Genomic DNA, 27,623 nt, shown 5'->3' with positions numbered 1-27,623 from the left:
GACACAGCTTGGACACAGTGCTGTGCTCAAAGCGCCAACTCAACGCACCTCTCGTCACCCCTTGCAGCCTAGGGAGGGTGGGGGCAAAGGTGACAGCCAGCACCCGTGTGCCACCTCCCGCCTGTGCAGGGCACTCCACCTGCCCCTCCCCACTGAATCCTCAGTCCCATGTGGCTGTTCTTATTGTCCCCATTATACAAGTTGCAAGCCAAGGCCATGGGAGGGGTGGTAACACGCCCGAGACGCACAGCGTGCAGGCGGCGGGCTGGGTTCCCACCCGGCTGTCACACGCTCCCCGCTGAGCAAAGTTAACTCAAAGGATGGCACAGTCCAAACAACGGAGTGTGATTCAGCCAGAAAAAGAAAGTACGCCCTGGCACACACTTCCGTGTGGATGAACCTGGAAAACATCACGCTGAGTGAAAGGAGTCAGACACAAAGCCTAACCCGTATCATGGGATCCAATTTATGTGGAATGTCTAGAACCGGCAAATCCAGAGACAGAAAGTAGATTGGTGGCTTCCCAGGGCTGGGGGTGACTTCTAAGGGGTACAGATTTTCCTTTAAGGGCCACGAAAATGCTCTCAAATTAGATCGTGTGCTGTGTGCACAGACAATACTAGAAACCACTGGAATTGGACACATTAACGGGGTGGATTGTATGCTATGTGAGTTATCTCAAGAGAACAGTTTTAAAATCAAAGTAGGCCCAGAACTAAAGCACCTTCTGAAGCACAGCACTTTCCCTTGCTCAGGGGAGACGAGGAGGCGCCGAGGGGCGGGGGAGGGAGGCGGGCTCGGGAGGGCCCTGTGCAGCTGGCAGTGAGGTTCAAGGAAGACAGGATGGAGAGCCAGGAATCCCGGGAACCACAGCAACCGTGCCTGCCCAGAGGGGAAAGGGCTCTGGGTGTAGGCCGTGCGGGGAAAAAGACCCAAAATAACTAAGAACCTGAAACTCCAGGGAGAAGTTGAGGGCAGTGTGGTCAGCTTGAATGGGGAACTCCTCAGGGAGGGAAAGGAGAAGTTTTATTCGCAGGGGATGGAGAGAGAAGCCGGGCAGGGAGTAGCATGGGGGGTCGGGGGGGGGGGTTCTCACATGGAAACACTCAAGTTCTCAACGTCCTTGGGCACCACGTGTTGGTTTGTTTGTGGAAGAACCCTGATGGTGGAGAGGAAAACGTTCCCATTTCTTAGGTACGGGGCTGTGGGGGTGGGGGTGGAGGGTGTGGGACAGATGCCTGGGTAGATGGAGAGTCCAGCTGGGTTACCTTTCAGCAACCTGACCCGGAGGCCCCGGGCCCCAGCTTATCCGGTCAGCACCGGCTCTGTCTGCCCCGACTGCTGACTGCAGGCCACCCTTGGGATTCCTCTCTGAGCCCCTGCCCCCACCGGGCACTCCAGGTGCTCCTTTGTTCACCACTGTGAGCTGAGTGCCCAGCTGTGCCAGGCACCATTCAGGGCTGGAGGCTGAAGGTGAGCGGAGTGAAAGCTCGCCTCACAGTGCTGAGTTCAGCAAGCATTCACGTTCAGCAAGACTGCTGCCCGCGTGGGGCCCAGACCATTCCCATTGATAAAGAGGCTGAGTCACGCGCAGATCTGGGTTACTTGCAGTCACTCCAGGGCAGGCTGCGTGCCAGATGTCAAGAGTGCTGACCCGTGGAACCGATGCCACTCTGCTCTGACAGGCGGGCACTGGGCAGTCACATGGATAGGTGCTCTGACCACTGCTGGGCTAAGACTGCTGGGCGCCACCCCATCAGAAAGCAGAGGGGCACCCTAGCAGATGACGGTGGGTTTGTGGGGATGGATGCAGCTAGAGAATGTGAGTGCAAAGCCAGGCCTGGAAGGAGTGAGGGGCATTCAGGGCCTGAGTGGAGGCTCACGGCCTGGGAGCAGTGCATTGGGGGTTATCATGAGGGCAGCAGGTGAGGACGGAGGCATGGGGTGTGCCACCCCATTAAAGCTGAGTCACAAGAGAGCATGTTCTAGAAATAAGCCAACACACTGCTTTGATTGTCAGAGAAGCCAGGAAGGAGCAAGATGGAGGGAAATGGTGGAAGGGGAGAGAAGTTGGGAGAGAAGGGCCCCCGGGGAGCTCCTGGTTCTCCTCGTTCCTCCCTGGCAGCTGGGAAAGGTGATGGGAAGAAAACTGGAAAAGAGAAACTGTGTCAGGACCTCCAGGGTGGGGGAAGCTGGATTTTTGTCTTAAAAGATTAGTAAAATTCCAGGGGAGACAAGTCTGCTACCTCCTTGGGTGATGATCAATAGAAACCTGCAGAGAAAGATGAGACCCTTCGGGGAAGAGCCCAGGGACCCCAGTCACTGCCTGCATTGCCTTCTTTACCAGGGTGGAGGGGGATAGATAAGAGTGGTGTGATAATGACTCCTCCACACAGGGGCTGAGGGCAATATGGTCTCCCCTCCTCCTCCAAGTTCAGCGAGAACTGCCATTTATCCAACGGTCGTAGTGTCACCTGCTCTGCTGATGCCATGGGGCCACAGCTGGGTTGATGGCGTCATGGGTGTGGGGCTGTTTGAAGACAGCTGAGAACAGGGAACTGGGATCCTATCTTCAAATCTCTTGAGTGGGGTGTTTACCAAAGCCTCGATTTTTCTTATAAAAAAGGACTGGCCTCTGCACCTTCTCTCTTGTTCTTTCTTTCTGCTCGGGATGCAGATGTGATGCCTGGAGGTAGCGCAGCCACTTTACAACGAGGAAGCTACAAGTAAGAGGATGGTGGCACAGAAAGAGCAAAAAAGAGCCTGCAATCCGATGGCATCATCACTGCACCAGCCCGAACCACTTGCTTCCGGGCTTTGATGTGGACAAAACCAACCCTGTTCATACCACTATTTGTTTTCTGTTATTGAAGCTAAATGTGATTCTATTGGCTATAGGGCTCAAATCCTTTGTGGTTAGGGCTGCCAGATTTAGGAAATAAAAATACAAGATGCCTACTTAAATGTGAATTTCAGATGAACAATGAAGAATTTTCAGTATAAGTGTGTCCAAGGCAATATTTGGGACCTACTTATACCAAAACTAGTGGCCCGGTGCATGAAATTCATGCACATTAAAAGGGGATTAATTAGAGGAAATATTTTAATATTGCTATTTGCCCTTTCTCTATAATAGAAGTGTCAGAGATGAAAGAAAATTAGAAAAATGTATATGAAAATCTTCCTCCTGTCAGAGTCTGAGGCGTGCCACGAGACCCAGAGTCAAGTCCCTGCCCACCTGCAGCACCTCAAAATTGCACAAGACCCAGACCCAGCCGGCCCCACCCCAATGGGTGAGATCCAGACCCGGCCGGCCCCACCCTTGTCAAGCCCCGCCAGGTTGGGGGCACAGCCTCAGGGCCCCCGGCCTGGCACTGGGTAGGGGTGCAGCCTCAGATCCCCCAGCACACTCTCAGATTCCCCGACCTGGCACCGGGGTGGGAGGCACTGCCTGAGGTCCCTCAGCCTGGCACCAGGGTGGGGGGCATGCCTTGAGGTCCCCCATCAAGCCTGCCGGGTGGGGGGCACGGCCTGAGGTCCCCTGTCAAGCCCCACCGGGTCAGGGGGGTGCAGCCTCAGGTCCCCTGCCCTGGCCCAGCGACATGCAGACTCAGGTCCCTGCTGATTGTTCTTTAAAGCTCGTTATAGGAACTCAGTGTCCGCTGTGGGTGCCGCCATCTTTGTGATGGCGCGACAGTCAATTTACATATTCCCTCTTTATTAGATAGGATATTGTTTATCTGAAATTTGACTTTAACTGCAACCCTATTTATAGATAAAGTAATGGAACCCAGAGAGGTCTGTCCAAGGTCTCACCCTGAGCAAGTGGTGGAGTGCAGGCTGTGTCCTCTTTGCCCTGGGCCTCCCTCGTTTTCATCCTGCTCTGATGTCTCTAGTGCTTTCTTAAACCTGCCGTGATGAATGTGCAAAGACTCAGAAAAACCCTGTGACTCCTCACCCAGGACAGAGCAACTGAGGGTGGTGCTCAGACAGGAAACCTGCAGAAAGTGAGAGTGGTGAATGCTTCTATGGCCATTTGACCGTGACGTGACATTTTAATTGCATTTGAGAAAGTATCAGTCATCCGTGAATGGGGGGAGAGGGATGGGCAACTGTTCCCTATGGACAGTGTGTGACTACTGACCCAGGACTTGCAGGAAATGCCCTGGCCCTCGAGAGCACTGTATTGTGAAGGATACTGAGGCCTCATCTGAGCTCAGCAGAAAGGTGCTGTGATACCTTAGCCACGCCTGTGCCCAGGCCACTGGAGGGGTGACTTGCAGCCCAGGCCAGTCAGTGGGGACAATCTCCCAAAAGTTCACTTGAAAAGTCCAAACACAGACGTGCAAGTAGTTCCCAGGAGCCGCATTGCAGAGGTCCCTTTCGTGGAGCCCTGCGTAGCTCCCCAGCATTTCCCTTGTCCTCCTGGAGGCACTCAGCACGCCCCGACACAGTGTCTCTGGAGGCCTGGTATTACAATGGGGAGGACACACCCTGGTGCCCAGCACACAGGCTCCAACTCCCTGACTGATTTCTGCACACAGCTGCATCTGATCCCACCTGCTCGGGAGGGGCACACGGCGTGCACCCTACATCGCAGGTGTGCGGAGGTGCCGCTGCAAGGACGGACAACATGCACATGCAAACACGCTCTGTGGCCTGCAGAGGAGAGAAAGAAGGGGCCTCTGTGTCCTGTCTTCTTAGCCCCCCACCCCCCAGGGCAGCAGGCAGGCTCCGGGTCAGATAACTGCCTTTGAGCGGCAGGCAGGATGCTGGGGGCCAGCTCCTCCCACAGCAAATCTGGAGGGGAAGCCAGAGGAAGCTGCGCAGGCCCACAGTGGGTGGGAGATAATGCTGCCACAGCCCTGGAAAGGGAGGTGACACCAGGTTCCCTGGAGTGAGGTCATTGATGCATTTCCATGTCTTTAGGACACACATTGGATGGGTCAGTGGGAACCCTGAAGCCTGGATTAAGTGCTCATTTTGCCATGCTTAAAAAAAAAAAAAGAAATTGAAGATTCTTTATTGTGATTAAATATATAGAACATCCCCTGGCCAATGTTGCTCAGTAGTTAGAGTGACCGCCCGTACACTGAAGAGTTGCAGGTTCAATTCCTGGCCCTGGTTGGGGAGCATGGAAGAGAGAACCAATCGATGTGTCTGTCTCTCTCACATTGATGCTTCTCTCTCTCCCTTCCCCTCCCTCCTTCTCTCACACTCTATTTTTAAAAAAATATATTTTTATAGATTTCAGAGAGGGAGGGAGAGGGGGAGAGAGAGATAGAAACATCAATGATGAGAGAGAATCATTGGCCAGCTGCCTCCTGCACACCCCACACTGGGGATCGAGCCCACAACCCGAGCATGTGCCCTTGACTGGAATCGAACCGGGGACCTTTCAGTCCGCAGGCTGACACTCACACTCTTTCTAAAAATCAATGGGAAAAAATATATCCTTGGATGAGGTTTAACAACAACAACAAAAACTACACAGAACATGAAATTTACCATTTTAACCATTTAAAAATGAACAATTCAGTGGCTGTGAGTATATTCGCATTGTTGTGCAGTCTTCACCTCTAGTTTCAGGACTGTTCATCGCCCCAAAGTAAACCCCATCCTCTTAGCAGTCACCCCCTATTACCGCTTCCCCCAGCCCCTGATGTCCTGATCTACGTTCTGTCTCTGTGGATGGATATGAATGAAATGGGGCCTTTTGTGTCTGGCTCCTTCCACTTCGTGTACATTTTCCCGGTTTATCCATGCTTCTGCCAGCTCAGTCATTCTCCAACATCCTCTCTCAGCTGATACCGCCTTTTCGCTGTCTGGCAGTGAGTGACCAGGCAAACTTCAGGCCTGGGTGAGAACTACCCGCTCTGGGAGCAGATGGTAGCAGGTCCCATTGGAGGCAGAGAATGGCTGTGGAGCAGCAGGCAGGGTTTGAGGTCCAGCTCAGAGGGTGAGGGGCTCCCCACTCCTCTGAGTCCCTGTCTCCTCACTGTGAATGGGGGACACCGGATGGAGGGCAGTTGGCTTGCAGTAGTGTCCTCAGGAAGAATAGGGGTTCTGTTTTCCAGTGAAAAAAGGCGCAGAAAATCCCCTCCCCCCTATTGCTGGGATCTTCAAAATGGGCATAAACACAGGACTTTCCAGGTACCCGGGCAAGATAGCCTAAAGGAATCTGTAGGCACTCACCTTCCAGACTCTTCTGGCAAAAAATTGGGCCTGGGGTCTGCCCATTCTCCTTTTTCACCTCACCTCTCCTGATCGTCCTTCTCTGGCTTACAGTCATATCTCCTGCAGCCTAAATCCAACCCGTGCTTTGCCTCAAAGTATAAAAACCCGCAAGCCCCCAGGTCTCCCCTTCCTTCCTCATATCCTCTTGGTGTCAAGCCTGCAGCTGCCAAGGGTCAGTGGCCCTTAGGGGACGTGCCTGTGTCGACTTTCTATTTATTGCTGTTTGGGTCCCAGATTCTGTAAGTTAGGTGTTAACTTGTAGGAAATGGGCAAGTTGCAAACTATTTTTGTTCCATAAAAAAGCTTGCGCCGTACTGACTGGTTTAGTGGTTTTAGTGCGGCATTCTTTCATCAGGGGATCTAGAACTGCCCACGTCCTCCCTTGAATCAATTAGCCATCCTGCTGGTTCTCGTCAATGAGAGAGACACATCTTTGACACGTGTTCATTGTTTGTTGTTGTTAATCCCCACCCAGGGATATTTTTTCCATTGATTTTTAGAGAGAGTGGAAGGGAAGGGGAGAGGCAGAGAGAGAAACATTGATGTGTGAGAGAGACATTGATTGGTTGCCTCCTGCACATGCCCCTACTGGGGCCGGGGATTGAGCCTGCAACGGAGGTACTTGCCCTTAACTGGAATTGAACCCAAGACCCTTCAGGCTGACGCTTTAACCACTGAGAAAAACCAGCTAGGGCGATACATATTTATTTGCTCATTTAAGAATTGTTTATTTAAGAATTGTTTTTAACTTTTGAAAAGTATACTTTGAACTTTTCTTCCTGCTTGTCTTCCTACTATTTTTCTCTTCTACCAGTCCATTCATCCATCCTCCCATCCATCCATCCATCCATCCATCCATCCATCCATCCATCCATTTATATCAGAATTAGAATTCAGAAGCGAGCCTGCTTATTTGAATTAATAACATGCTTATTCGAATTAAAAGCTGACAAGCATCAGACTGAGTAGAATGATTTCTAGTGAAGACCACCCTGCCAGTTGGTTTTGTGGTGACATTTCCATTAATCAAGTGCACTAACTCTGCAGTTTCAAGGTTTTCATGAGAATAGGTTTACAGTATAGCATAAAATAGACAAAACGCTGTACAACATGGCCCTTGTGGCTATTTAAACAACAAGATTTAGATGTTGTGAACTGGCCTGTTGGCACCATTGCCAAGGGTCTGACCTCCGGCCATTGATTCAGAAGGATATTTGAGGTGCAATGATCCCCAGAGGCCCTGGCTCCTGCCTCTGCCATGTTGTTGTTTCCTACCAAGTGAGCTGGGCCCCTACAGGGTAGAGAGTTCATGAAACAGGTGGCGTCCAATGCGTGACAGGCTCCTCCCCCACTGAGCGACCGCAGTGCTGTGTGGGTGCCAGAGGGGCAAAGCTGGGTGCCAACATGCCTCCTCACAGACACAAGAGGATGAAACGAGGATGAAGGAAAGTGCTTCCCTATCATCTCTGCACCTGGGACATGTGGGATGACACCTCTGCCCCGGGACCCCCACAGGGTCCCCACGTGGCTCCCATGGACCCCGGTGCCCCAGAGGCAGCTGCAGGCTCCTGCCTTCCCCACTCCAGGCCCAGCTGTAGGAGCTGGGGCTGCCCAACGGACATTTGGGGCTCCAGCATGAGGCACTGCTCTTTCATGTGTCCTTGGCCTCATCAAGGGACCGGTGGGGTGTCCTCTTACTAACTCAGTCTCCCGACCCCTCCTCTGTGCCATGGGCTGATATGTGTGTTGGGGGCAGAGGGCGGGGTGGGGGAGACAGCGAGGGGCTCAGCCAGCAAATGGCAGGCGCAGAAGTCCCCTCATCCTCCTCTGCCTTCTCGTGCTACGGAGGGGCCAAGGCATTTCTCCTTGGCCACTTGGAACCCCGTTTCTAGCCTCCTGGAGGGGAGCAGGGTTTGCCAGGGTGCTCGGAGGCCTCGTGCTCCAAAGGCCACATCACTCACGCCCACACAATGCCAGGACTTCCCCACCCGAGTCTCACGTCAAAGGCCTCCTCAAGATCAAGATTGGAGACTCCTTGTGGCCCAGAGCACTGCAGGTTTAACCTGTCCTCAGCAGGGGCCTAATAGGAGTTGGGGGAGGGGGGGCAGGGCAGCGCTGTGCGTTGCACACAGAGTAGAGTGAGGGCAGCCACACAGCGCCCTGGCCTCTCTCCCACCTGCTCACCACAGCTGGACTTCCCCAGTCCTCACCTGGGTTGGCTACGGAACCTGTGACCAGACAGGATGAGAGTGGATTGGCTGAGGCCCCTCACCCCACCCCATGTGCTCAGAGGTGAGACCAGTAGACATTCCCTGGAGCCCCGTGCCAAGACTGCAGAGCTGGTGCACTCGTTTCCCAGAACTGGGAACTCCCCCAGGAGCCACGTGCTCACAGCCTCCAGAAACATCCCACACCCGTTGCCAGACACAGTCTGAAAGGCCTTTCCCAGGAACTCGGAGGGACTCTCCTTATAGCTCCTCCTCTGGCCCTGCCTGGGCCCCGGACCACAGCGACACTGGGGAAGGAGCCACCTGCCCGGATGCCGTATGAAATGATCACGGGGAGAGAAAATAGAAAATTGCAAAAGGATTCATAGAACATGTAACAATGCGAAACACAGACAATCACGTGTATCTGGGAAAGGCACACAGAGGGGCTCTAAGTGCGGACATGTGACTGGCCCCATTTTAATGATAAGGAAACGGTGACAGGGGGTGGGGGTCCAGCAGCTTGGCCCAGACCCCAGCAGAGAACGCTGGGCTGGCATTCAACAGCTCATGGCCCCATCTCACCACCCCAGGGGAGCGGGGGGCAGCCTCCAGGGGCACGGAATCTATAAAATGTGTACGTAGAAGGGGCAGGGAGGGAGCTGGCTCTGAAATGAGGTGCAGGTGTGTGCCCTGTGTGCCCCTGTGATGGGGCTTTCCTGGAGTGTGTGTGTGTGTGTGTGTGTGTGTGTGTGTGTGTGTGTGTGTGAGAGAGAGAGAGAGAGAGAGAGAGAGAGAGAGAATTATTTCATAATTTAATTTGAAGTTTGGGCACAGAGACAAAAGGACGAGAGGCCCAGGGAGCACGTTAGAGGGCCAGATGCTGGTGCCGGGTGAGACCTGTGCTTCCTGTCTCCTGGGCCCGGGGTACACCGAGCAGCGCGCTGAGCAGGAATGGAGCGTGAGCTGTGCGTGGAAGGTTTCACAGCCGGGCAGCCAGAGGAAGGAGTCAGAAGAAACAAGCAACATGGGCTTTAAATGTCCTGTTAAACCTGATCTATCTGCAATGCTGTTTTTACACGGGTTCAAGTTAAAATTATGAAGGTATTTTGCATCCTTGGTTTTGCTCAAAGACTTTGAAATCCTTTGCCAGGGTGGCTCAGGCTGGACCGGCAGCCCCAGGTGGTGGCGGGGCTGTGAGGCTCAGGCACTTGTCCGGCCCAGGAGGCAGAGGCCACCTCAGCCCTTTCACAGGCGATGCCTGAGGCTCAGGGATGCCTGGTGCGGTGAGAGGTGAGAGGCTGCTTGGGGGTAGACGCAGGTGCTTGCCGGAAAGGCGAGTTGGCAGCCCGGGCGGGGGAGGGCGTGCCGGGCGGGGCTGCAGGACTTCTGGTCCAGCTGTCTCTGGGTCACCCCCGAGGGAGGGAAGCACCTGGCAGTTTCAGTTTCCGACAGGAAGCTGCCTGCTCCTATCTCCCCTGCACCAGCTGCGCTCTCTGCCCCGAAGCTCTGGGTGGAGCACCCCCCTGGAGAGCCCCCCAGGTGGGGACAGTCCCTCCAGCTGCAGACAAGCAAGCCCTGGCTGAGAGAGCAGGGCCAACCTCAGCCCCTCCGCCGGTCTCCTGGGCCTTGGAGGACTTGGGGGTGCAATGCCCCCGAGGGCCGAAAACAGGGGAGTGACATGAGTTCTGACTTGCACTTTTTGTCACCTGACTGTCACCTGCTTTTAGGATGTGTGGCCCCAACCTTGGTCTAAAAAAATGCTATGGCAGTGGAGTGTGAGAATGAGCTCTGACACACGCCCGTCTGTCTGTCTGTCAGTCCGGGGCTGGGAGAACAACAGGATGACACCCTGCAGTGAGGACCCCTGGGGAGCAAGCGGGAAGAAGGAGGTCGGGCTGCAGGGAGCTTCAGGGAGGAAGCCTCGTGCCTCTCCTGGCTGAGGCGGGAGTCGGAGTCGTGCGAGGCCAGTCGTGCGAGGCCAGCAACGGGGCGGGGCAGTGTCCTGGGGAGGTGGGCCCGGGGCCCTTGGGCAAACTCCAACCTCTCTGATCTCCACACGGAGCTCCAAGGTCTGGGTGTTGGGTGCCATCCCTGGCAGCAAGCATCCTGCACAGAGCGGGAGCTGGGAACCTCCGATCTTTTCTCCTGCGAAGAGAACCCAGCCCTGAGAAAAGCCCAGGTTCTCAGCCCCAGAGCGCTGCAGAGGGGCCCTGTTTCTGAGGAAGCCCGGAGCCTCAGACAGAGATGGCTGGGCTGGCCCCGCTAGCCCGGGATCCGAGGCCCCCGCAGCCTGGAGTAAGGGGCACAGCCTGGTGGGCAGATGTGTAAGGTCTTTCCCGCACCTCCTGCTCGTCTTTCCTCCCCCCTCCTAGGGTCTGTGAAGTTGGGGCTTTCCACAACACTCAAAATGTACCCCAAGTTGGGAGGAAGGAGGAAGCTCTGGGAGCCCACAGGGCAGAGTAAATCCCCCACTTCCTTCTCCATGGCTCCCCTCAGCTGCACCAAAGAGGCCTTTGTCCGGAGAGCGACTGCAGGGGTCACAGCCAGGGTGCCAGGAGGGGTGAGCATGAGGATGACGGAAATACAGGCAGTTCTGGAAGGTGGCTGGTGTCCCTGCCCACCCCCTGGCCTCTGTTGGTGCTGCCTGCCATCCCCACGTCACAGACACGCATGCTGGGTCATGGGGTGGCTGCCAGCCACCCTCCTATCTCCGCCATTGAGCTGGTCTAACCTGCTGCCCTTGCAGGTGAGCAAACGAATCAGGGAAGCCAGACCACAGAGCCCAGAGCCCAGAGCCCAGAGCCCTGCCGGAGGTCTCACCCTCCAAGCAGCCTCCTCTGAGCCCTCCCTGCCCCCTCCGCCTCCTCTCCCTGCGCGGTCCAGCCCCTCTACATGCAAGGGCCTCGGGCCCACCTCCCCAGTAAAGCTGAGCTGACCCAGGGAAGGGATGCGGCCACGTGCCCCTCGGGGCTGTGAGTCCCATGCTGGCAGGTGGCCCTGGCTGCACTCCCCTCCCCAGAGTGGGAGTTGAACTCAGACGACCACACCCTTCCAGAACCCGTAGCAGCCTGGAGTGGGCACTCAAAGCACCCATGTTTTCAAAGCAGCAACCAGCAGAGGTGTGTGTGTGTGTGTGTGTGTGTGGGGGGGGGGGTTGGGGGTATAATAGGCAGTTAGACAGACATGAGCTGAGCAAGGACGATGGGCCAGGCACAGAAGGTCACCAGGTCACCAGGGTGGAAAGTCCCGGTGCCTAGCAACAGGCAACACTGGGAAAACAAGGACCCCACCCCCAGGGTACCCTTTCCTCCCCTAGCATGTCACTGGTAATGAGGTTTAGACCCCTCCCGTCTCCCCCCCTCCAACAATACCACCACTACCACACACACTTTTCCTCCCTAAAGAAGATAACATCTAGGCCTCAGTTGTATTTCTGCTCCAGGCCCGAAAAAGCAGCAAAACCAGACCAGCTGCATTGACTAATGACCCCCTGGCACCAACCAATCAGCAGAGACCAGGACCTTGAAAGAGCACACCTGGAAAGCTGATGAATATTCGACTGAGACCCTCTCCTGATACCTCCCCTAAGATTTCCATCCGCAAGAGAGAGATAATACCCTCAGCGTAAAGGACCCAGCACCTCTCCCTCCTGAGAGCAGCCCCTGCCATTCCCTTCTCCCTCTCCTTCCCCACAGGCACGCATCACCTAAACTCCAAGGGATCCCAGGAGACTTGCAACCACGAGAGCAACGGGCAGTGGCATCTCGTCCTGAGCTAACCCCCTGAACCTGCCTCCAAGGCCCCCTTTTCTCTGACTTCCCAGTGAGCCAAAGCAGCCCAGCCTAGGCTCTCCTGTTGCTTCTTCTATGCCCTTCCTTGTTTCATGGTCCTAAGTGTTTTTGCTGCACTTTGTCCCTTCACTGAAATCTTTGCTTCAGGAAGATAAGAACCATGGTCTTGTCATCTCACCGGTAACAGTCTCACCCTGAGAACCCTAGCGGGGCAGGCAGCTATGCCCCCTCAGCTGGGATGTGTTTAATCCAGGTGTCAGCTGTGGGACTCCCTAGTGTGGAGCGGGAGGACCCAAAGGCTCTTGGAGGGTCCAGCTGCAGGGGAGAGGAGCGGGGGCTGCAGGGTGCAACTTTCACACGAGGAGTGGTGGGTGCAAAAGAGATTCCCTTCCTGAAGTCCCACCTGGGCTTCATCTCCTCTTGGGGAGGATTTGCTGCAGACAGGGAGGCCCCCGGCCCTACTGACAATGCTGTGTGACCTTAGGCAGGTTCCTTGACCTCTCTGATTTGTGTCCTCATCTGTATAACCCGGTCAATGATGCCTGAAAGGGTCTGGCATGGAATTGCCAGTCCCACTCTATCTGCCCCCTTTCCTCCAGCAGCCATAATTTTTTGGGGAACAGCCACAGAGGCCCTCTCCCATGTTCCCACAGTCAGGGCTCTCTGAGTCCAATACAGATCATGGCCCACTCCAAGGATTGCCGAGCCCCTGGCAATGCCACCTGGGTCCTCCCACCTGGAGTAGAGGCAGCCGAGCCTGAGGAGGCACTCTCCCAGGTCTTTCAGATGCCACCTCAGGTGAATGTTCCTAAAGGCAGGCTGCACCCCACACCCTCTGACCCGCCAGCTCTGGGGAAGCGTTTTGTGCAAGCATGGGCCTCTGACCCAGGCACCCTGGGCCACTGTGGCCAGGTGGGTGCTGGGACAGGGATAGGAAAAGAGCCCATGCCGGCTGTGCCAGCAGAACGAGCACAAGGTGTTTCGATGAGGGGGGTGTCATCAGCGCCCACTGCAGTCCCACTTTGGCTCCACAACAAGTCAACATGAATGACCCGGAGTCCGTGGCGCCTGGCCAGCGTGGAGTGCCCGCAGAGGGCGAGTGGCGCTGGGAGGGGCCCCTATTCTCTCCCCATCATGGCTGCGCCTGGCCTGCTCCCCTACCTCAGCCCCATCCCAAGTGGACGTCTCCTGGGAAGGAGCACTGGATGCAGAGATCTGGCTCGGCTACAACCAGGTCCGGCCCCTCCCCAGGCCGCTCTTTCTGGCTGTGCATCCTCGGGTCAAGTGCAGTCACGGAAGTGAAAGTGCATGAAAAAGCCCCGCGCGGCCCAGGGCAGGCAGGTGAAGGGCGCCCCTCTTCTCGGTCAGTATGAGTCAAGAAGTGAAAGTGTTCTTTGCCACCTCCAGCTGCCTCTGTGGAACCACTTCCTCCAGGAAGCTGACTTGGATTGCACCCTGTCCCCCTGGGTGACACCTACCCTGTGGTTCTGTCTTCCTCGGCTCAGATTCAGGGTCTGCATGGATGGGGAAGACTTGGGTGACCTGCATCCTCTCGCTGGCCAGCCCAGAAGGCTTGCCCTGCGGGCTTGAGGGGTAGGGATGGCATCAGGAAGGAGCGGGCACATTTCAGCAGAAACTGCGGGTCCCAGGGAGAGAGCACTCCACATTTACCAGGGGAGAGGGGATACCCGCTTTCCCGGGATCTGGGGTGGCACAGAGCCTCCCTCCACAGGCTCCCTCTTCTTCCGGATGCAAGGACACCGGGGTGAGGCCCTGCACTTGGGACAGGGGCTCTGCACCTGGAATCGGCTGTGACTCAGTCCAGAGCACCCACTTGTCCCGAAGTTGAGCCCACACCGCCTCTGCTCGGTGCCCTGGAGGCTGGCCCTGGGGACGGTCCAGGGGCCTTCGGGAGACACGGGGGGGGGGGGGGTTGGGGCGGGGAAGAGAGGAGGGTGTTTGCTCTGCAATCCACTCTCCTGAGAGCTTCCTGACTCCCTGGCTGTCATCAGCCCCTTCTTCCACTGCCTCTCCTGGCCCCTCTTCTTACCCCTATTCACTCCCTCCCCAGACTTCTGTGCTGTCCTTGCCACCCTGTTAGACCTCTGTAAATGGTTCCTCTGCCAGCTATCCACACTCCATTGCCCTGTCCTTGAGCTACTGGTTTCCTGCCAGAACCACCTGACCTGACAGGGGCTCTGGGGCCAGATTTCCACCCTAAATGTCCCCCCGCCCCTCCCCGCCAAGTGCTCTGCATCCATTCTGCAGGGTCAGCAGAGTGGGGTTCAATGGCACCTCTGCTCTTGCCTGCTGTGTGCCCCTCAGGACCTCGGCATCTTCTGTGATGGCAGTCACAGAAGCTTGGCAGGCCTCGAGCTGTGATCCTGACCCAGCCCCCAGCACTGTGTGGTCAACAAGGAGGGAACAGGAGGTGGGAGATGAGGTCTGTCACTTTGAGGGGAGAAGCCCTGCAGCGAGTGAGCAGGGTAGGGACAAGAGCGCCGGCGCAGGCAAAATCAAATGAGTACTAACAGTACTTTGCACAGACACGGATGACAGTCATTGCCATGTCATAGGTCAGACGGTCACTCTGGGCTTTGTCCTCAGTTCCTCATGGCAGAGAGAGGCTGTGACTCTGATGTCCCTTTACACACACTCTAATCCCAGATGCCCTGGGCCCTCCCTGTGTGAATCTGCCATCGTCCATAGTTGGCCATCTCCCCACAGGGGCTGGGGCTGAATAAAAAGTGGGGCAGATCCCTGCCTGCGTGGCTTAGTTGGTTGAGCGTTGACCTATGAGCCAGGAGGTCACAGTTCAATTCCTGGTCAGGGTACATGCCTGGGTTGTAGGCTTGATCTCCAGTGTGGGGTGTGCAGGAGGCAGCCGATCAATGATTCTCTCTCATCATTAATGTTTCTATCTCTCTTGCCCTCTTCCTTCCTCTCTGAAATCAATTTAAAAAATTAAATTAAAAAAAAAAAAGTGGGGCAGAGACTCAGATTGCCCCACTCCCCTGGCGGCACTCAGCCTTCCTTGCAGCTGAGGGCCATGTGACCAGTCCCTAGCCAAGGGCTGTGACAGCATGACCTGTGCAGGCCTGGAATGCTGGCAGAACAGTTGCAGCATTGGTCACCTGGATTGAAGTGGCCCTAAATCCAATGATGCATCCTTATAAGAGGAGAGGACACAGAGACACAACCAGAGAGGCCACGTGATGACGAAAGCAGAGATTGGAGTAATGTGGCCACAAGCCAAGGACACCTGGAGCCCCCTGGAACTGGAAGAGGCAGGAAGGATGCTCCCCTAGAGCCTCTGGAGGGAGCGCAGCCCTGCCCAAGCCTGGATTTCAGACTCTGCTGCCAGAACTAGGAGGGAGTAGATTTCTGTTGTTCCAAGTCATCCGGTTTGCGGTAACTTGTTACAGCAGCCCCAGAAAATTTCTACAGCAGGAAGCGCATTCCAGGCAGAGCACCTTCCAGAGGAAAGACTGTGACCAGGTAGCAACTGGAGGAGGAGGAGGAGCACTGGGAGAGAGGGCCAGGTAGGGAGGAGAGTCCATGCCACTTAGTGACTATGGTGGCCTCTGAACCCCACCCTCAGACCAGGTGACCCAAGGCTGGGTTCTGGCAGCTTCAGGCTTCCTGCCTTTGCTTGGACTCCTCCGGTGATGGAGGAGGAGCTCACTATCTAGTGCCTAAGCTGAAATCTGCTACCCAGGTAGCACTGAACAGGCCTCAGGGTGGTCACAGTACATTGCACCCCCCCTGCCCTAACACCCCCCCCCCACAAGCCTCCTTTGCTTCAGGCTAAATCATGAGCATATTTCAGGCCTCCATTCCCAGCACCTCTGCCAGGCATCCTGGTTCCCACCTCTCCTTCCTGTGAAGGCATAGCACCCTGACCTTCAGTCTCCTCATCTGGAAAGTGGACTTGTGGGGACAAGCCCCTAGTCCGTGCACAGCTCCCAGTAAACACAGTAGGTGCCTAATAAACCTGAGCACAGCAAACTCTCCTTCCTCCCCCGGGTTTTCACCTGTCCTCAGTGGCTCCACAACAATGTGGGGTTCTGATGGCTCCCAGACCCTCTGCCACAACGGGGCTAATGAGGGTCGTGGTTCCTGAGGGGATGGGCCCGTGAGGGGCGAGGCTGCTCAGGGCTGCCCTGCACTCAACCAAGGGATCTGATGGTCAGAGAGGCAAAGGTCTCGTTGTCCCCCATCCGATGTCCTGAAGGCCCTCCTCCCTCACCTCCTACCAAACAGGAAGGCAACAGGGCAGTGTGTGTATATATTTGCTCTCAAACAGGAAGAATCTTACACTTCAGCTTTAACAGTATGATTTACGGTTCTTTTCATAGTTTAGAGCCACTTACCATGGTTTTGGATCTCAAAAGTTGCCACAGACTCCTGGGAAGACGGCAGGCTGAGAAGCCGCCCGGTGGCGCTATGCCGCCCAAAGGCCTGTCTTGGACTCTTAGGACCCCAGGGCCCCGGAGGGCTCCCTGCAGCCCAGCCCACTGCTTATCCCCCTGGTGCTGCCTCCCGGCATCACAGAGCCCAAATGTGTCCCCCTGGGGGAGCCCTAGGGGAGAGGATGTCTCCTGGCGTGGCTGTGGCTGTCTTTGGGGCCAGGTGATTTACAGAAGATGGGAAAATGAGCTCCTAAAAGCCAATGTCACCGGCTGGGACCTCCGTGCCCACTTAAATCCTCAACCCAACTCACTAGCCAAATGCGCACAGCTTTCCCTCCTCCCAGTAAAGCCCCCTTCCCCCAAGCAAGCAGTGCAGCTCTTAGGATGCACAGTGACCATGGGGTCAATAAACCGATGGCTGAGATTTTGAGTCAGAGGTCCACCCAGACCATCTGCTCCAGACGCCTGCAGCCCAACCAACATGGCGGGTGACACTGAGTGCAGCCGGATTCACGGCCACCTCCTGGTTTCATAGTCTTTCACAGATCAATACAAACCCCATCCCCGCCATCCAAACACAGCAGCAGCCAGCAGTTCTCAGTTACACCCCACTCTCCTTTCCCCTTCTTTCCTGTCCTGCCTTTGAGAGCCACTCTTACACTCCATCAGGAAGCAGGAGGATGGGGTTTGACGTACAAGGAAACTGAGGCACAGGTGAGGAAGGGCTGGCCCTGGGCACACAGGGGTGGAGGCAGAACTGAGCTGCTGGTTCTGGGACAGTGGGGTCAGGCAGGGCTGCCCAGGAAAAGGAGGGGGTGGCTGTGTGGTGCTCATCAGGAGCTGGACACGACCAGAGCCTCCGGTCCAGCGAGACCAGAACACCGCCCAGGGCCAGCGACCTGGCACCTTCCTGCAGCATCTTCTCCACAATTAGGAGAAGCCAACAGCATGCTCATTATTGTGTACGAAGTCAGGCCATTCTAGCTTTGGATGTGTCCGAGGTGGATGACGAGCCCCAGACTCAGGGAATTGGCCCTTGGGCCCCTGGACAGTGGCAGGTGGGGACTTGCTCAGGGAACACTGTCTCTTTGCAGAGGAGGCAGGGCTGCCCCTGGGTTGGGGTGCTGAGGATGGGTGTAAGGGGCCTGCGTGACCCTGAAGATGACTGCAGCCAATGAAGCTTGAGGCTGTGAGCTCTAGGAGGTTTAGGGCTCCTTGGCGTGTGGCCACGTGGCTATGGATTAAGAAAGGAGCCATCTGCTTGCAGCTCCGCCAGCCCCTGTGTCCTGGGATGAGGTCCTGCAGGGCCCCCGAGGACCTACCAATTGGAGTCAGGGGTGTTAGGAAGGACAGAGGCCAGGTTCTCCAATGCCCCCACTTCCCTTTGGCATTGGCTGCAAAGGGCAAAAGCCCTGGCAGGGCTGCTCCTTGGCAGGGGCCAGGGTCCGGTCTGGACCATCACTTGTTCCTGGGGCCCTGGGCCAGGTCCTCTCCCATTTGCTTCAGTTTCCTCATCCAACCTCCACATCCTGCTGTCTCCCAGGAGAAGGGCTCTGTGCGCCCCCCACCCACCTATCTGCACATCACCTTCCTCACCGAATCCAGGACTGTGCCCACTGAGGAGCACAGAGCCCACTCTCCTGTGTGGGACTCAGAGCCCCTGCCTCCAGCATCTGCCTCTGGGTGGGGCCCACACGCCCAGCCTGGCACCTGGTGGGTCCTCCCTGAGCCACCTGCCCCAGCTGTGCGGGACGTGCCCTGTCGGGAGGCTCTGTGGCTGTTTGAGGTGAGTCAACACAGCAGGCTCTGGCTGTCAACAGAGCTGGGCAGGCAGCAGCTTGGAGATGTCACTCTTCCCAGCCACCTGCTCCAGCTGCTCTCCCTCCCCCAACACCTCCTTACCTGGGCCGCCCTTCCTGGGACCCCGGGGAGCCGAGCAGCTGGTGGACGCCGGGACCCTGCTCTCCAGTACCAGGGATGCGTGGGACATGGAGCTCAAGGTGGATCCGGGAGACTGAATCCTGACCTGGGTGCAAGGCAGACAGCCCTCCAGGGGCCAGCAGGGGCTGGCGTGAGGCTGGGATTGAGCTTGGCTATAAGTACCTTTACCGACTTGGTGGGGCCTCAAGGGACAGATGAGAGGCCCTGGTCAGCTGGAGTTTCTGGGAGCCAGAGGCCTCTGTCCCCCAGACAGCTCTGGGCTTTCTAGCTGCCACCGCTGCCTGCCTGGGGAAGGGGCGGGAGGCCGCAGGGGCTCATGTGATTCTGGGCGGACTTGGGGAGGCAGGCGGTGGGGGCGGTCTCCCTGCAGCCTGCAGGCAAGGCAGCCAGCTGTGTCACTGTGATAGTGTGGCTGGGGGACAGGGAAGCAGCCGTGCAGCTGTGCCCACGGCTTCCTCAACAGGAACCATCTGGGCCCGGCCCTGCCCAGCCTTCCCTCTCGGCTATTCCGGTCTGATTTCCAACAACTTCCTTCTACCGCAGGCCGGTAACACCCCACCCACCCAAGCCCTGGCCTGTTGGGTGTTTCCTCGACCTGGGTGGGGGCTCAGGTCAGCACATGGAGTCAGTGTCCATCTTAGCTGAGTCCTCTACCTGCAGCCCCGCCTACCTTTCTCCCCACCCTCTTGGACCTGGCCCTGCCTTTGGCCTGGGGTGGTCTGGGGCTCTCCTCCGACACCTCCAGCCAGACTTTTCCTAGAGCCTCCTTCTTGGGGCCAATGGTCTGTAGGCATCGGCTGTGCTCTTGAGTGTGGCCTCAAGGTGAGTTCTGGTCCAGCTCAAGGCTCCACTCTCCACTCAAGGCTCCTCCCAGCTGCCTGAGGCTCCTGGCCACACCCACCCTGGAAGTACCATCTGCTAAGCCAGGCCAGGAACCCCCTCTTTGTGCTTGGACTTCTGCACAGGGCTGTGGGAGTCCTGACCTCCTGGCTGGGAGCTCCTTGGAGACCCTTGCATCCATTTCCAATGGATGCCTTGGGGAACAGGGACTAATTCTGGCCTACAGATGGAATTTGCTTGGGGAGTTGGGGCTGCTCCCCAGTTTGAGGGATTCCATAAGCCACGTCAGAGCTCTCTGTGATCACTCAGACACTGGGCACCTAACTAGTAAAGAGGAAGCACATCGTAGGCACTAAAAAGTCACAACTGAGGGAAGACACCATATAACAAGTGGCCTCACCAAGGAGGCAATGTGCCCTGTTACCCATGCCCCTCTGCTGGCCCTGAGGCTGGCTCCCTGGGGACCAACCACAGCTGCAGGCTCATCGGCCTCACCCAGGCCACCGGGTGCCGCCTGTAGACCCAGGGCTGGCGCACAGGCTTCTGGGCTATTTTGATTTAATTGAGCTGAGTGTTTAGGTAATGCCCGCACTAATTCAAGCAGTGCAGAAGCGAGTATGGAGAAAAGTAAGCACTTCCCCTCCCCTGTCCTTCCCCAGAGGCCCGTCCTGTCACAGCGGTTTGGGCACCCTTCTAGAGTCTGTGCAGGGACAAGACTGTGTTTGTTCCTGGAAGGGACTGCCACCACCTGCATGGCCTCCCCACACGCCTCTGGGGCTCAGGTGGAGAGCAGGGTCCTGTGACTCCAGCCAGCCCCTGGGCAGCACCATTGTCCTTATGGCCTCTCCTTGCTTCCCATGCTCTGACTCAGAGTGGGATTCAGAATCCGAGCCTTGGGGGAACAGGGGCTAATTCTGGCCGCCCTTCCCTGGCCGGTGTCACCTTCTTGGCGTGACACGGTGATTGCAGTGGTCCCAGCTGCCAGGCTGTTTCTGGGAGGAGAGACTGCACTGAAATGCTGAGCATGTTCTGCCACACAATCTGCGTTCAGAAACACAGCTGTGACTGACAGCTGGCATTAGTATTCTTGTCATTGTCATTGTTGTTTTCCAGGCCTCAAGGCGGGGGGGGGGGGTGGGCTTCAGAGCAGGGAATTGAGGGGTCTTGGAGAGGCACAGCCCTCTGTGAAGGCAACAGAACGACAGCCTGGGTGGGGCAGTCTCCACCCCCAGCTCCAGGCAGCTGTTTGGGTGTCTTGCACCTGTGGGCGCACCCCCACAGATGGGACACTTCCACTTTCATGACGAGGTCTCTGTGCTGCCTGGTTTTCTAATTATTGGGGTTGAAAGAGTTTGGGTTGGAAAGAGAAGAAAATTGTCCATGAATGGGGAGTGAGGTCTGCCTTGGCCCCTCGGTGGCCACTTTGGGGGTGCTTGCCTGCTCCCTGCTCCCCCTGCCACCGCCCCCGCCCCCCAACCGGCCAGGCAGTTGGTGTCTGTGGGGAAGCGGACGTTGGCTGTGGCTTTTGGAGCTGGGTGGCCTGGGAGATAAGGAACTGAGGAGGAAGCGGCTGCAGCTGAAGGTGGTGCAGGAACGTGGGGTGCTGGGCTGGTCCCTCTTGGTCCCAGAGTTGCTCCCTTCAGAGACCATTGCTATCAGCAGGGTGGGTAGAACGGAGAAATCCAGGGACCTCCCCTCTTTTCTTTCCTCCCACCTCCCCCACTTTTTTCTTCCTCCTTCCTACAAATACTATGAGGGTCCACTCTGGGGTTTCACAAGTGCTCAGGACAGCCCTGTTCCTGCTCTCTGGGAACCAGTTAGGAGCTGCACCTAGGAGGTGGGGAGAGCATTCCAGGTAGAGGGGCTCTGAGGTGGTCTTACCTTCAGGCTTTCAGGTATTTTCAGGATGACCAGAGAGCTGGAGGGAGGCCAGAGGGGGGGATGACACTAGATGGAGGTGGGTGGGGAAGCCCACCAGACTGGGTTTTATATTTAGGCCTTTTCTCTTAGTACATAGGAGTCCCCTTGACTGCTGGGTGGATGACTAGGGAAATGGGTGGATGAGTGGGTGACAGTGGATAGATGCATAAGTAGATGGATAAATGATGGATGAATGAGTGGATGAGTGGAAGGGTGTAATAATGGATGGATGGATGAATAGATGGGTGGGCGGGTGACTAGATGGCTGAGTAGATGAATGAATGGGTGGATGGGTGGATGAAGAATGGATAGATGGGTAGATGGATGGATGGGTGAGTAGATGGATGAATGGATGTATGGGTGGATAAGTGGGTGGTTGATGGATGGATGAACAAATGGATGGATGGATGGATGGATGGATGGATGGGTGGGTGGATGGATGAATGAATAGATGGATGGGTGTATAGAAGGATGAGTAGATGGATGGGTGGATGGATGAATGAATGGGTGGGTGGGTGGGTGGGTGGGTGGATATACGGCTGTCTATCTGTCTGTCTGGATGGATGGGGGGAGGTAGATGAATCAGTGGAAATGCAATGCTATGCAAGTCTCATCCCAGCCCTATTTAAAGAGGAGGGAGCTACTTTACAGCAGTGACATCCATAGTCCCCAAGTCCCCAAAGAGGGATATAAGTTACAAGGCAGCCCCAGAGGAGGCCAAATGGGCGGATATGGTCAGCTCTTTGTGAACCAAGTCAGGCCTGCATCCTCTAACCCAGTGCCTAGCAGGCAGCCAAACTCTGCTTCTGAGTCCAGAATGAGATGTAGTCAGGTGGTGGTGAGCGACAGGGATGGTGCAGTAAAAAAACCTTCCCTAGACTCTTGTTCAGGGAAGCCTAGGGCTGGATGCCTTGCCTGCACTTCCCAGCTCAGGGTGCTGCTGAGCAAACTCAGAGCCACGGGGAAGGTGCCAGGTGTGTGCCTGAGCGAGTCTGAGGAAGGAAATGAAAATGCTAACAGTGATAGCTACGGCAGTAAAGCTCCTATTTACTGAGCACTGAGATGTGCCAAGAGCTTCTCAAGGTCTTATTGAGTCTGTTCAGCACCCAGTGAGACTGGAACTATTAACACCCCCATCGCCTAGAACAGTGATGGGCAACCTTTTGAGCTTGGTGTGTCAAACTTCGCAAAAAAACTGAGCATAACTCGGGTAGTGTGTCACTTTGAGGAAAAAACGAACTCCAAGACTCTAGTCGCAAATGTTTCATCTTCAGGAGCAGCAAATGTTTCATCCTCGGCATGCGGCCGCGTGTCATCAGAAATGGCTACGCGTGTCAGTGCTGACACGCGTGTCATAGGTTCGCCATCACTGGCCTAGAAGCTCAGAGCAACCTCCCCATGTCACCTGCTCAGGTGGCTGGGATTTGGGACCCAGGCTGGATCCAGACCAGCTCTTGGAGGGTGGCCAGGGAACAGGGTGGAGGATCCTACTTCGATGATGACCTCAACCTTTCCACACAACAGCCCTCCTGGCCCCACCCTTGGTCTCTTTGCTCCGCATTAGCTCCCCACCTTTCCAAGCGGCATAAAGCTCGGGCCAGGCTGCCCATTCAGCAGAATGGAAACCAAGGCTCAGAGAGGGATGCTATACAGTGTCCCTTTGCATGACCCAGCACTCCGGGGGTGGGGGTGGGGGGCTGTCCCTAGCCCACCCGCCTACAAAGTAGCATCCTCTGGGTCCTAGGGTGCTGCCCACTCTGCTCCCTTGATCGACCATGCCTCAAAGGGGAAAGCACCTCCCTAGCACTTTCCCTTTGAGGAGCCCAGGTGGAGGGTGGGGGGGAGTGGGACCCTGGTGGCTGGCTCTGTCCTGGCTCCTGGTTTCTCTCTGACTCTCTGGGCTGAAGTTTCCCACGCCCCATGGCCGAGCTGCACTGCCTGCTGAGAAGCCGCATCCGGCCCCAAAGCAGCGATGGGCTGTAACTGCATTGCCTTTGAGTCCACAAGGCCAAGAGCTCAGCTGACCTGGGCACTGTGTGTTTGACTCAGAAAGAACAGAAAGAAGCCTCCTCTGGGCTTGAATGTTGTTTTTTCCTTTTTGCCCTTTTTTCCCTCCTCTCCATCCTGCCTTGGGTTGGCAGCAGCTTAAAAGGGGAGGAGATTGGCTCTGGCATACCAACCAACCTTCTATAATTTTTGCAAGATTGTCATCAGCTCCCCTAGAAGGCAAGTCCCTCCTTAACCAGGCCTCACCTCCTCCCAGTTGGTGAGGATAAACTCCCAGGCTGCTTGAGGCAAAAATATGGCATATAGGGACGTATTTGGATGTAAATATTTGCAGCCGCAAGAGTAGCTGGGAGATGAGGTCTTGTTCCTGTGTGTCTCTGTGGAAGCTGGGAATCTGGGCCATATGGTTCCTCTTCAAGCTGTCTCCCTTCCTTGTGGAGGAGACAGCAGGGAGGAGGCATGCACAGGACAGACTGTCAGGGGTTAGTGGCTGCTGGGGCCCCCTGAGCGTTTCTGGAGTCTGATCACCTGGGCTTAGGTCCTGGCCCTGCATCTCGTCACTTCCCCAAGCCTCACTTTTCCCATCTGTTGAGTGGGGCACGACCAAGCCTACAGCACTGGTGTTGAGGATGAGATGGGGCAGTGCAAGGAGCATGGCCCAGTGCTGGCCATGGTAAGTGCACATGCCTGGCAGCCCTAAGCAGTATTGTTGTTATTTTTCTCTTCCTCACTCTTGGCTCTGATCCAGGTCAGGGGAAGAACCAGGTGTTCACCTGTTTCCCTGCGGGTAAACCAGATGGCCTGTCCCAGAAACATCTTCTTGGGGAAGAAGGAGGATTCAGATGCCTCCTCTGGCCACAGGAGGAACTCAGAATTCCTCCCTCCTCCCCCCACCAGACTGAGCCTCCTCCCAGCAGAGCTTGACAGACCCCCTGGGAGCCCTGGAAGATGCGAGCAGAGTCCGGACTCAGATTGGACCAAGGGAATGCCTCCACTCAAGAACATTCACTGGCTCCCCATCTCCACTGAAGCCAGTCCAAGTCAAAGCTCAGCATTCCAGGCGCTGAGCAAGGCATCCTCCATGCTCATCTCCACACTGGCTCCAGGCAGTTTTTATGAAATCCAGCTCTAGTGTCCTCTCTTAAAGTCATGGGGTTATGGGTGATTTAAGCTAGGAAAACCCTGTGTCGTGATTCCAGACTGGGGTGCACTAGAGGGGCATCCCCCAGGGGGCTGCAGGGCCCTCTCCAATTTCCAGTAGGGAAACAGAGACCCATTTGAGGAGTGGGGTTCAGTGACTTGCCAAAGGTCACCAGGCAGTGAGTGACAGAGCCATCCTGGTCTCCTCCTCTCCATGTTCTCCCTCCATCACTGGCCCCCACGCAGGGCTGGCAGTGGCCCAGGTTGAGTCCAGGGGTTCATTGGGCCCAAAGCTTTGCATTTCTCTTGGAATTCTTTCCGTTGCAAGTGCCAGAGTATCCTGCTAATAGTGGTGTAACGAATGCATTTCACTATCTGGCAACCTGGAGAAAGGGATTAGGTGCAGAAAGTCAGTGATGTCATCAGGGGCCTGGTGCTTTCCATCCTTATTTTCTGCCACCCCTTGTGGGCTGGCTTATTGCCTCATGCTTCCAAGTTGGCTGCCGTAGTTTCAGCTATCATGGTTTCTGACCACCGCTTTCGAGGACGGAAGAAAAGGATCCGACGAGGAAAATCCTTCCCAGAACCTCCAAGCAGCTCTGCCCTTGCAGTTTTCCGCCACATGGGTCACACGCTGTGCCTAGGTATGGGGAGGCTGGGACATCCCTGCGCCCTTGACTTTGGGAGGGGTTGAGCTCTCCATGTTCTCCTGGGAGGGACGGGGGTGGGGATGGGAGAGAGGGCTCCCAGGAGGCAGGACAGGAAGGAGAGACGGAGCTTCCCTGAGTCTGTGCCGGGGTGGCTTGGGAGAGAAGGGTGACCCTTCATGGTGGACCCTGGGAGTGGACAACACATTTTAAAATGATGACAGTGGGTGCAGGAGCCTGTCCTGGCGAGGGGCAGCTCTGCTGGGACTTAGATACATGAAGCGTGAACCTGGCCGGGGGCGGGGGGGTCGGGGGTGGGATTGGGAGGCAAATTCCCACCTGCAGAGTGAGGGTGCCCTGCTCTTCCTGGCGACTGGCTGGGAGGCAGCAAACTCTTCCCTGACAGATTTTGTAAACTCAACTCCAGAGGCTCCTTGAGGAGCCGCAGGGTTTTCCATCACTGACTTTCTGCACCTAATCCCTGAAACCATGATAGTTGAAACTACAGCAGCCAACTTGGAAGCATGAGACAATAAGCCAGCCCACAAGAGGTGGCAGAAAATAAGGATGGAAAGCGCCAGGCCCCTGATGACATCACTGACTTTCTGCACCTAATCCCTTTCTCCAGGGCCTAGGACAGAGGAGACTGCCGACACTCATTCACTCGTGCATTCATTCATTCCGCATGTGCTGATGGACCACTTCCTGTGTGTCAGGCACAGCTCCGGGTGTTAGGGCATGACCCCTGCCGCCTGGGCAGAGTCTACCCCGATGCTGGCTGTGGCTGGCGAGGGACATGCGCCTGTGGGAGCCTGGTGTCCTCTCAGCGACACCTTCCTCTCAGAGCCTCCAGGAGGCCATATGGCTTCATGGCAATGCCGTGTCTGTTGTCTGGCACGTGCTAAGAGGCCAGAAGAGGTTAGCTTCATTATTTCCACTTAAAATCTCAAGTCTTACTTTTAAAACGGTGTGTCCCTGATTCCTTCAGCTGTTCTTTCAATCACCAGGTATTGATACTGATATTTATGCAGGGCAGGCCTGTTTCTTCACAGCCATGCCCTAACACCCGGGGCCGTGCCTGACACACAGGAAGTGGTCCATCAGCACGTGCGGAATGAATGAATGCACGAGTGAACGAGTGTCGGCAGTCTCCTCTGTCCTAGGCCCTGAGAAGCTGGATGTAACCAGCATGGTTTGTGTCTGGTTCCATGTGGTGGGCCCCTGTGTGAGTCTTCTCTCCTGGTGGACGAGAGCCACGGGTAGGAGCTCGCTTCCCAGTGCCTCCCCACGACTGAGAACCACACCCGCAGCTGCAATCGTGAGGGCCCGGGGAGATGGCTGGCTAACACCTGGAGAATCCTACCTTCCTCGTGGAAAAGGGAACACGCACAAAATACATCAGGTCTCATAGGACCCTTAAGGCCAAGGAGATGCAACACCGAGTACTGGTAAAGCAAGTAGTTCTGCACTCAGCCCACAGCTGTGGTGGGGCAGGCTCACTGACTGCCCCGAGCCTCAGTTTCCCCATCGTCAGCCGGGAATAACAGGGTGTTGTGAGAGAAAGCACATTGTTCCCTGCAGAGCCCCAAGTGCAGGAAGAGCCCTGGACCCGGCGGGCCTGGCACTGCAGCTGACCTGTGAGCAGGCTGTGGCGGCAGGACATGTTCCTACATGGGGCTCCCCATGGCACCTCAGCGGGCACCATCTCCCATTCCCATCCTAAACAATTGCCCTGGGGTCGCTGTCTGCAGGATCCTGGTTGGAGCGCTGAAGTCGGAGGTTGCATCCGGCAGCCTTATCTTGGTTCCTGGGAACTTCCCCTGGGCCTGCAGCAAAGGTGGCCCCAGAGATACTAGGCGTGGGGGTGGGTGCTTTCCTGCCTGTGACATGATTAAGTAACAAAAGCAGTTGCTGGTGGGAAAATCAGCCTCGACACTCGCCATCTGGCCCTGCCCAGCCCTGCTCTGCCTCTCTCCCAATTTATCTCCCGGGCCCAGCCCTGCTGGCTGCCCATTATCACCGCCAGGGTGGACTGGGAATTGCAATGTCCAGCATTTTTGTAAGAAACTGCTACCAAAATCCTCAGCCAAACCCAAGGTATAGAATGAGGATCCTTCCCCAGGGGCACCAGGAGCGTCTGCAGTCAGACTCCTGGGCACTTGCCCCAAGTAAGTGCCTGTCCGCCCCCCCGCCCCGTTCTGCCCCCACCATGACAATCCCCTCCACCCACCCTGCTGCAGGATGCTGTTTTGCTCACACCTGTACTCTGTATGGGTTCACATCAGCCCCCAAGTCTAACCGAATCCAAAAATATTAAACCGGGGCCCATCTGTTGGCCAACTGATGAACGCAGATGTGCTGTGGATTTCAGAAGCGACTGGCAGCCAGTCAAGGCTGTTAGAAGAGGCACCTGCTGCCCCATTCCCCCCACTTCCGTGCCCCTCCCGGCCCCAGGATCCTGGCAGCCAAAACAACCCC

Source organism: Eptesicus fuscus, chromosome 21 (genome assembly GCF_027574615.1).
Source record: "Eptesicus fuscus isolate TK198812 chromosome 21, DD_ASM_mEF_20220401, whole genome shotgun sequence".
In the NCBI taxonomy this organism is placed as follows: domain Eukaryota; kingdom Metazoa; phylum Chordata; class Mammalia; order Chiroptera; family Vespertilionidae; genus Eptesicus; species Eptesicus fuscus.
Note: the sequence above shows the minus strand (reverse complement) of the source record.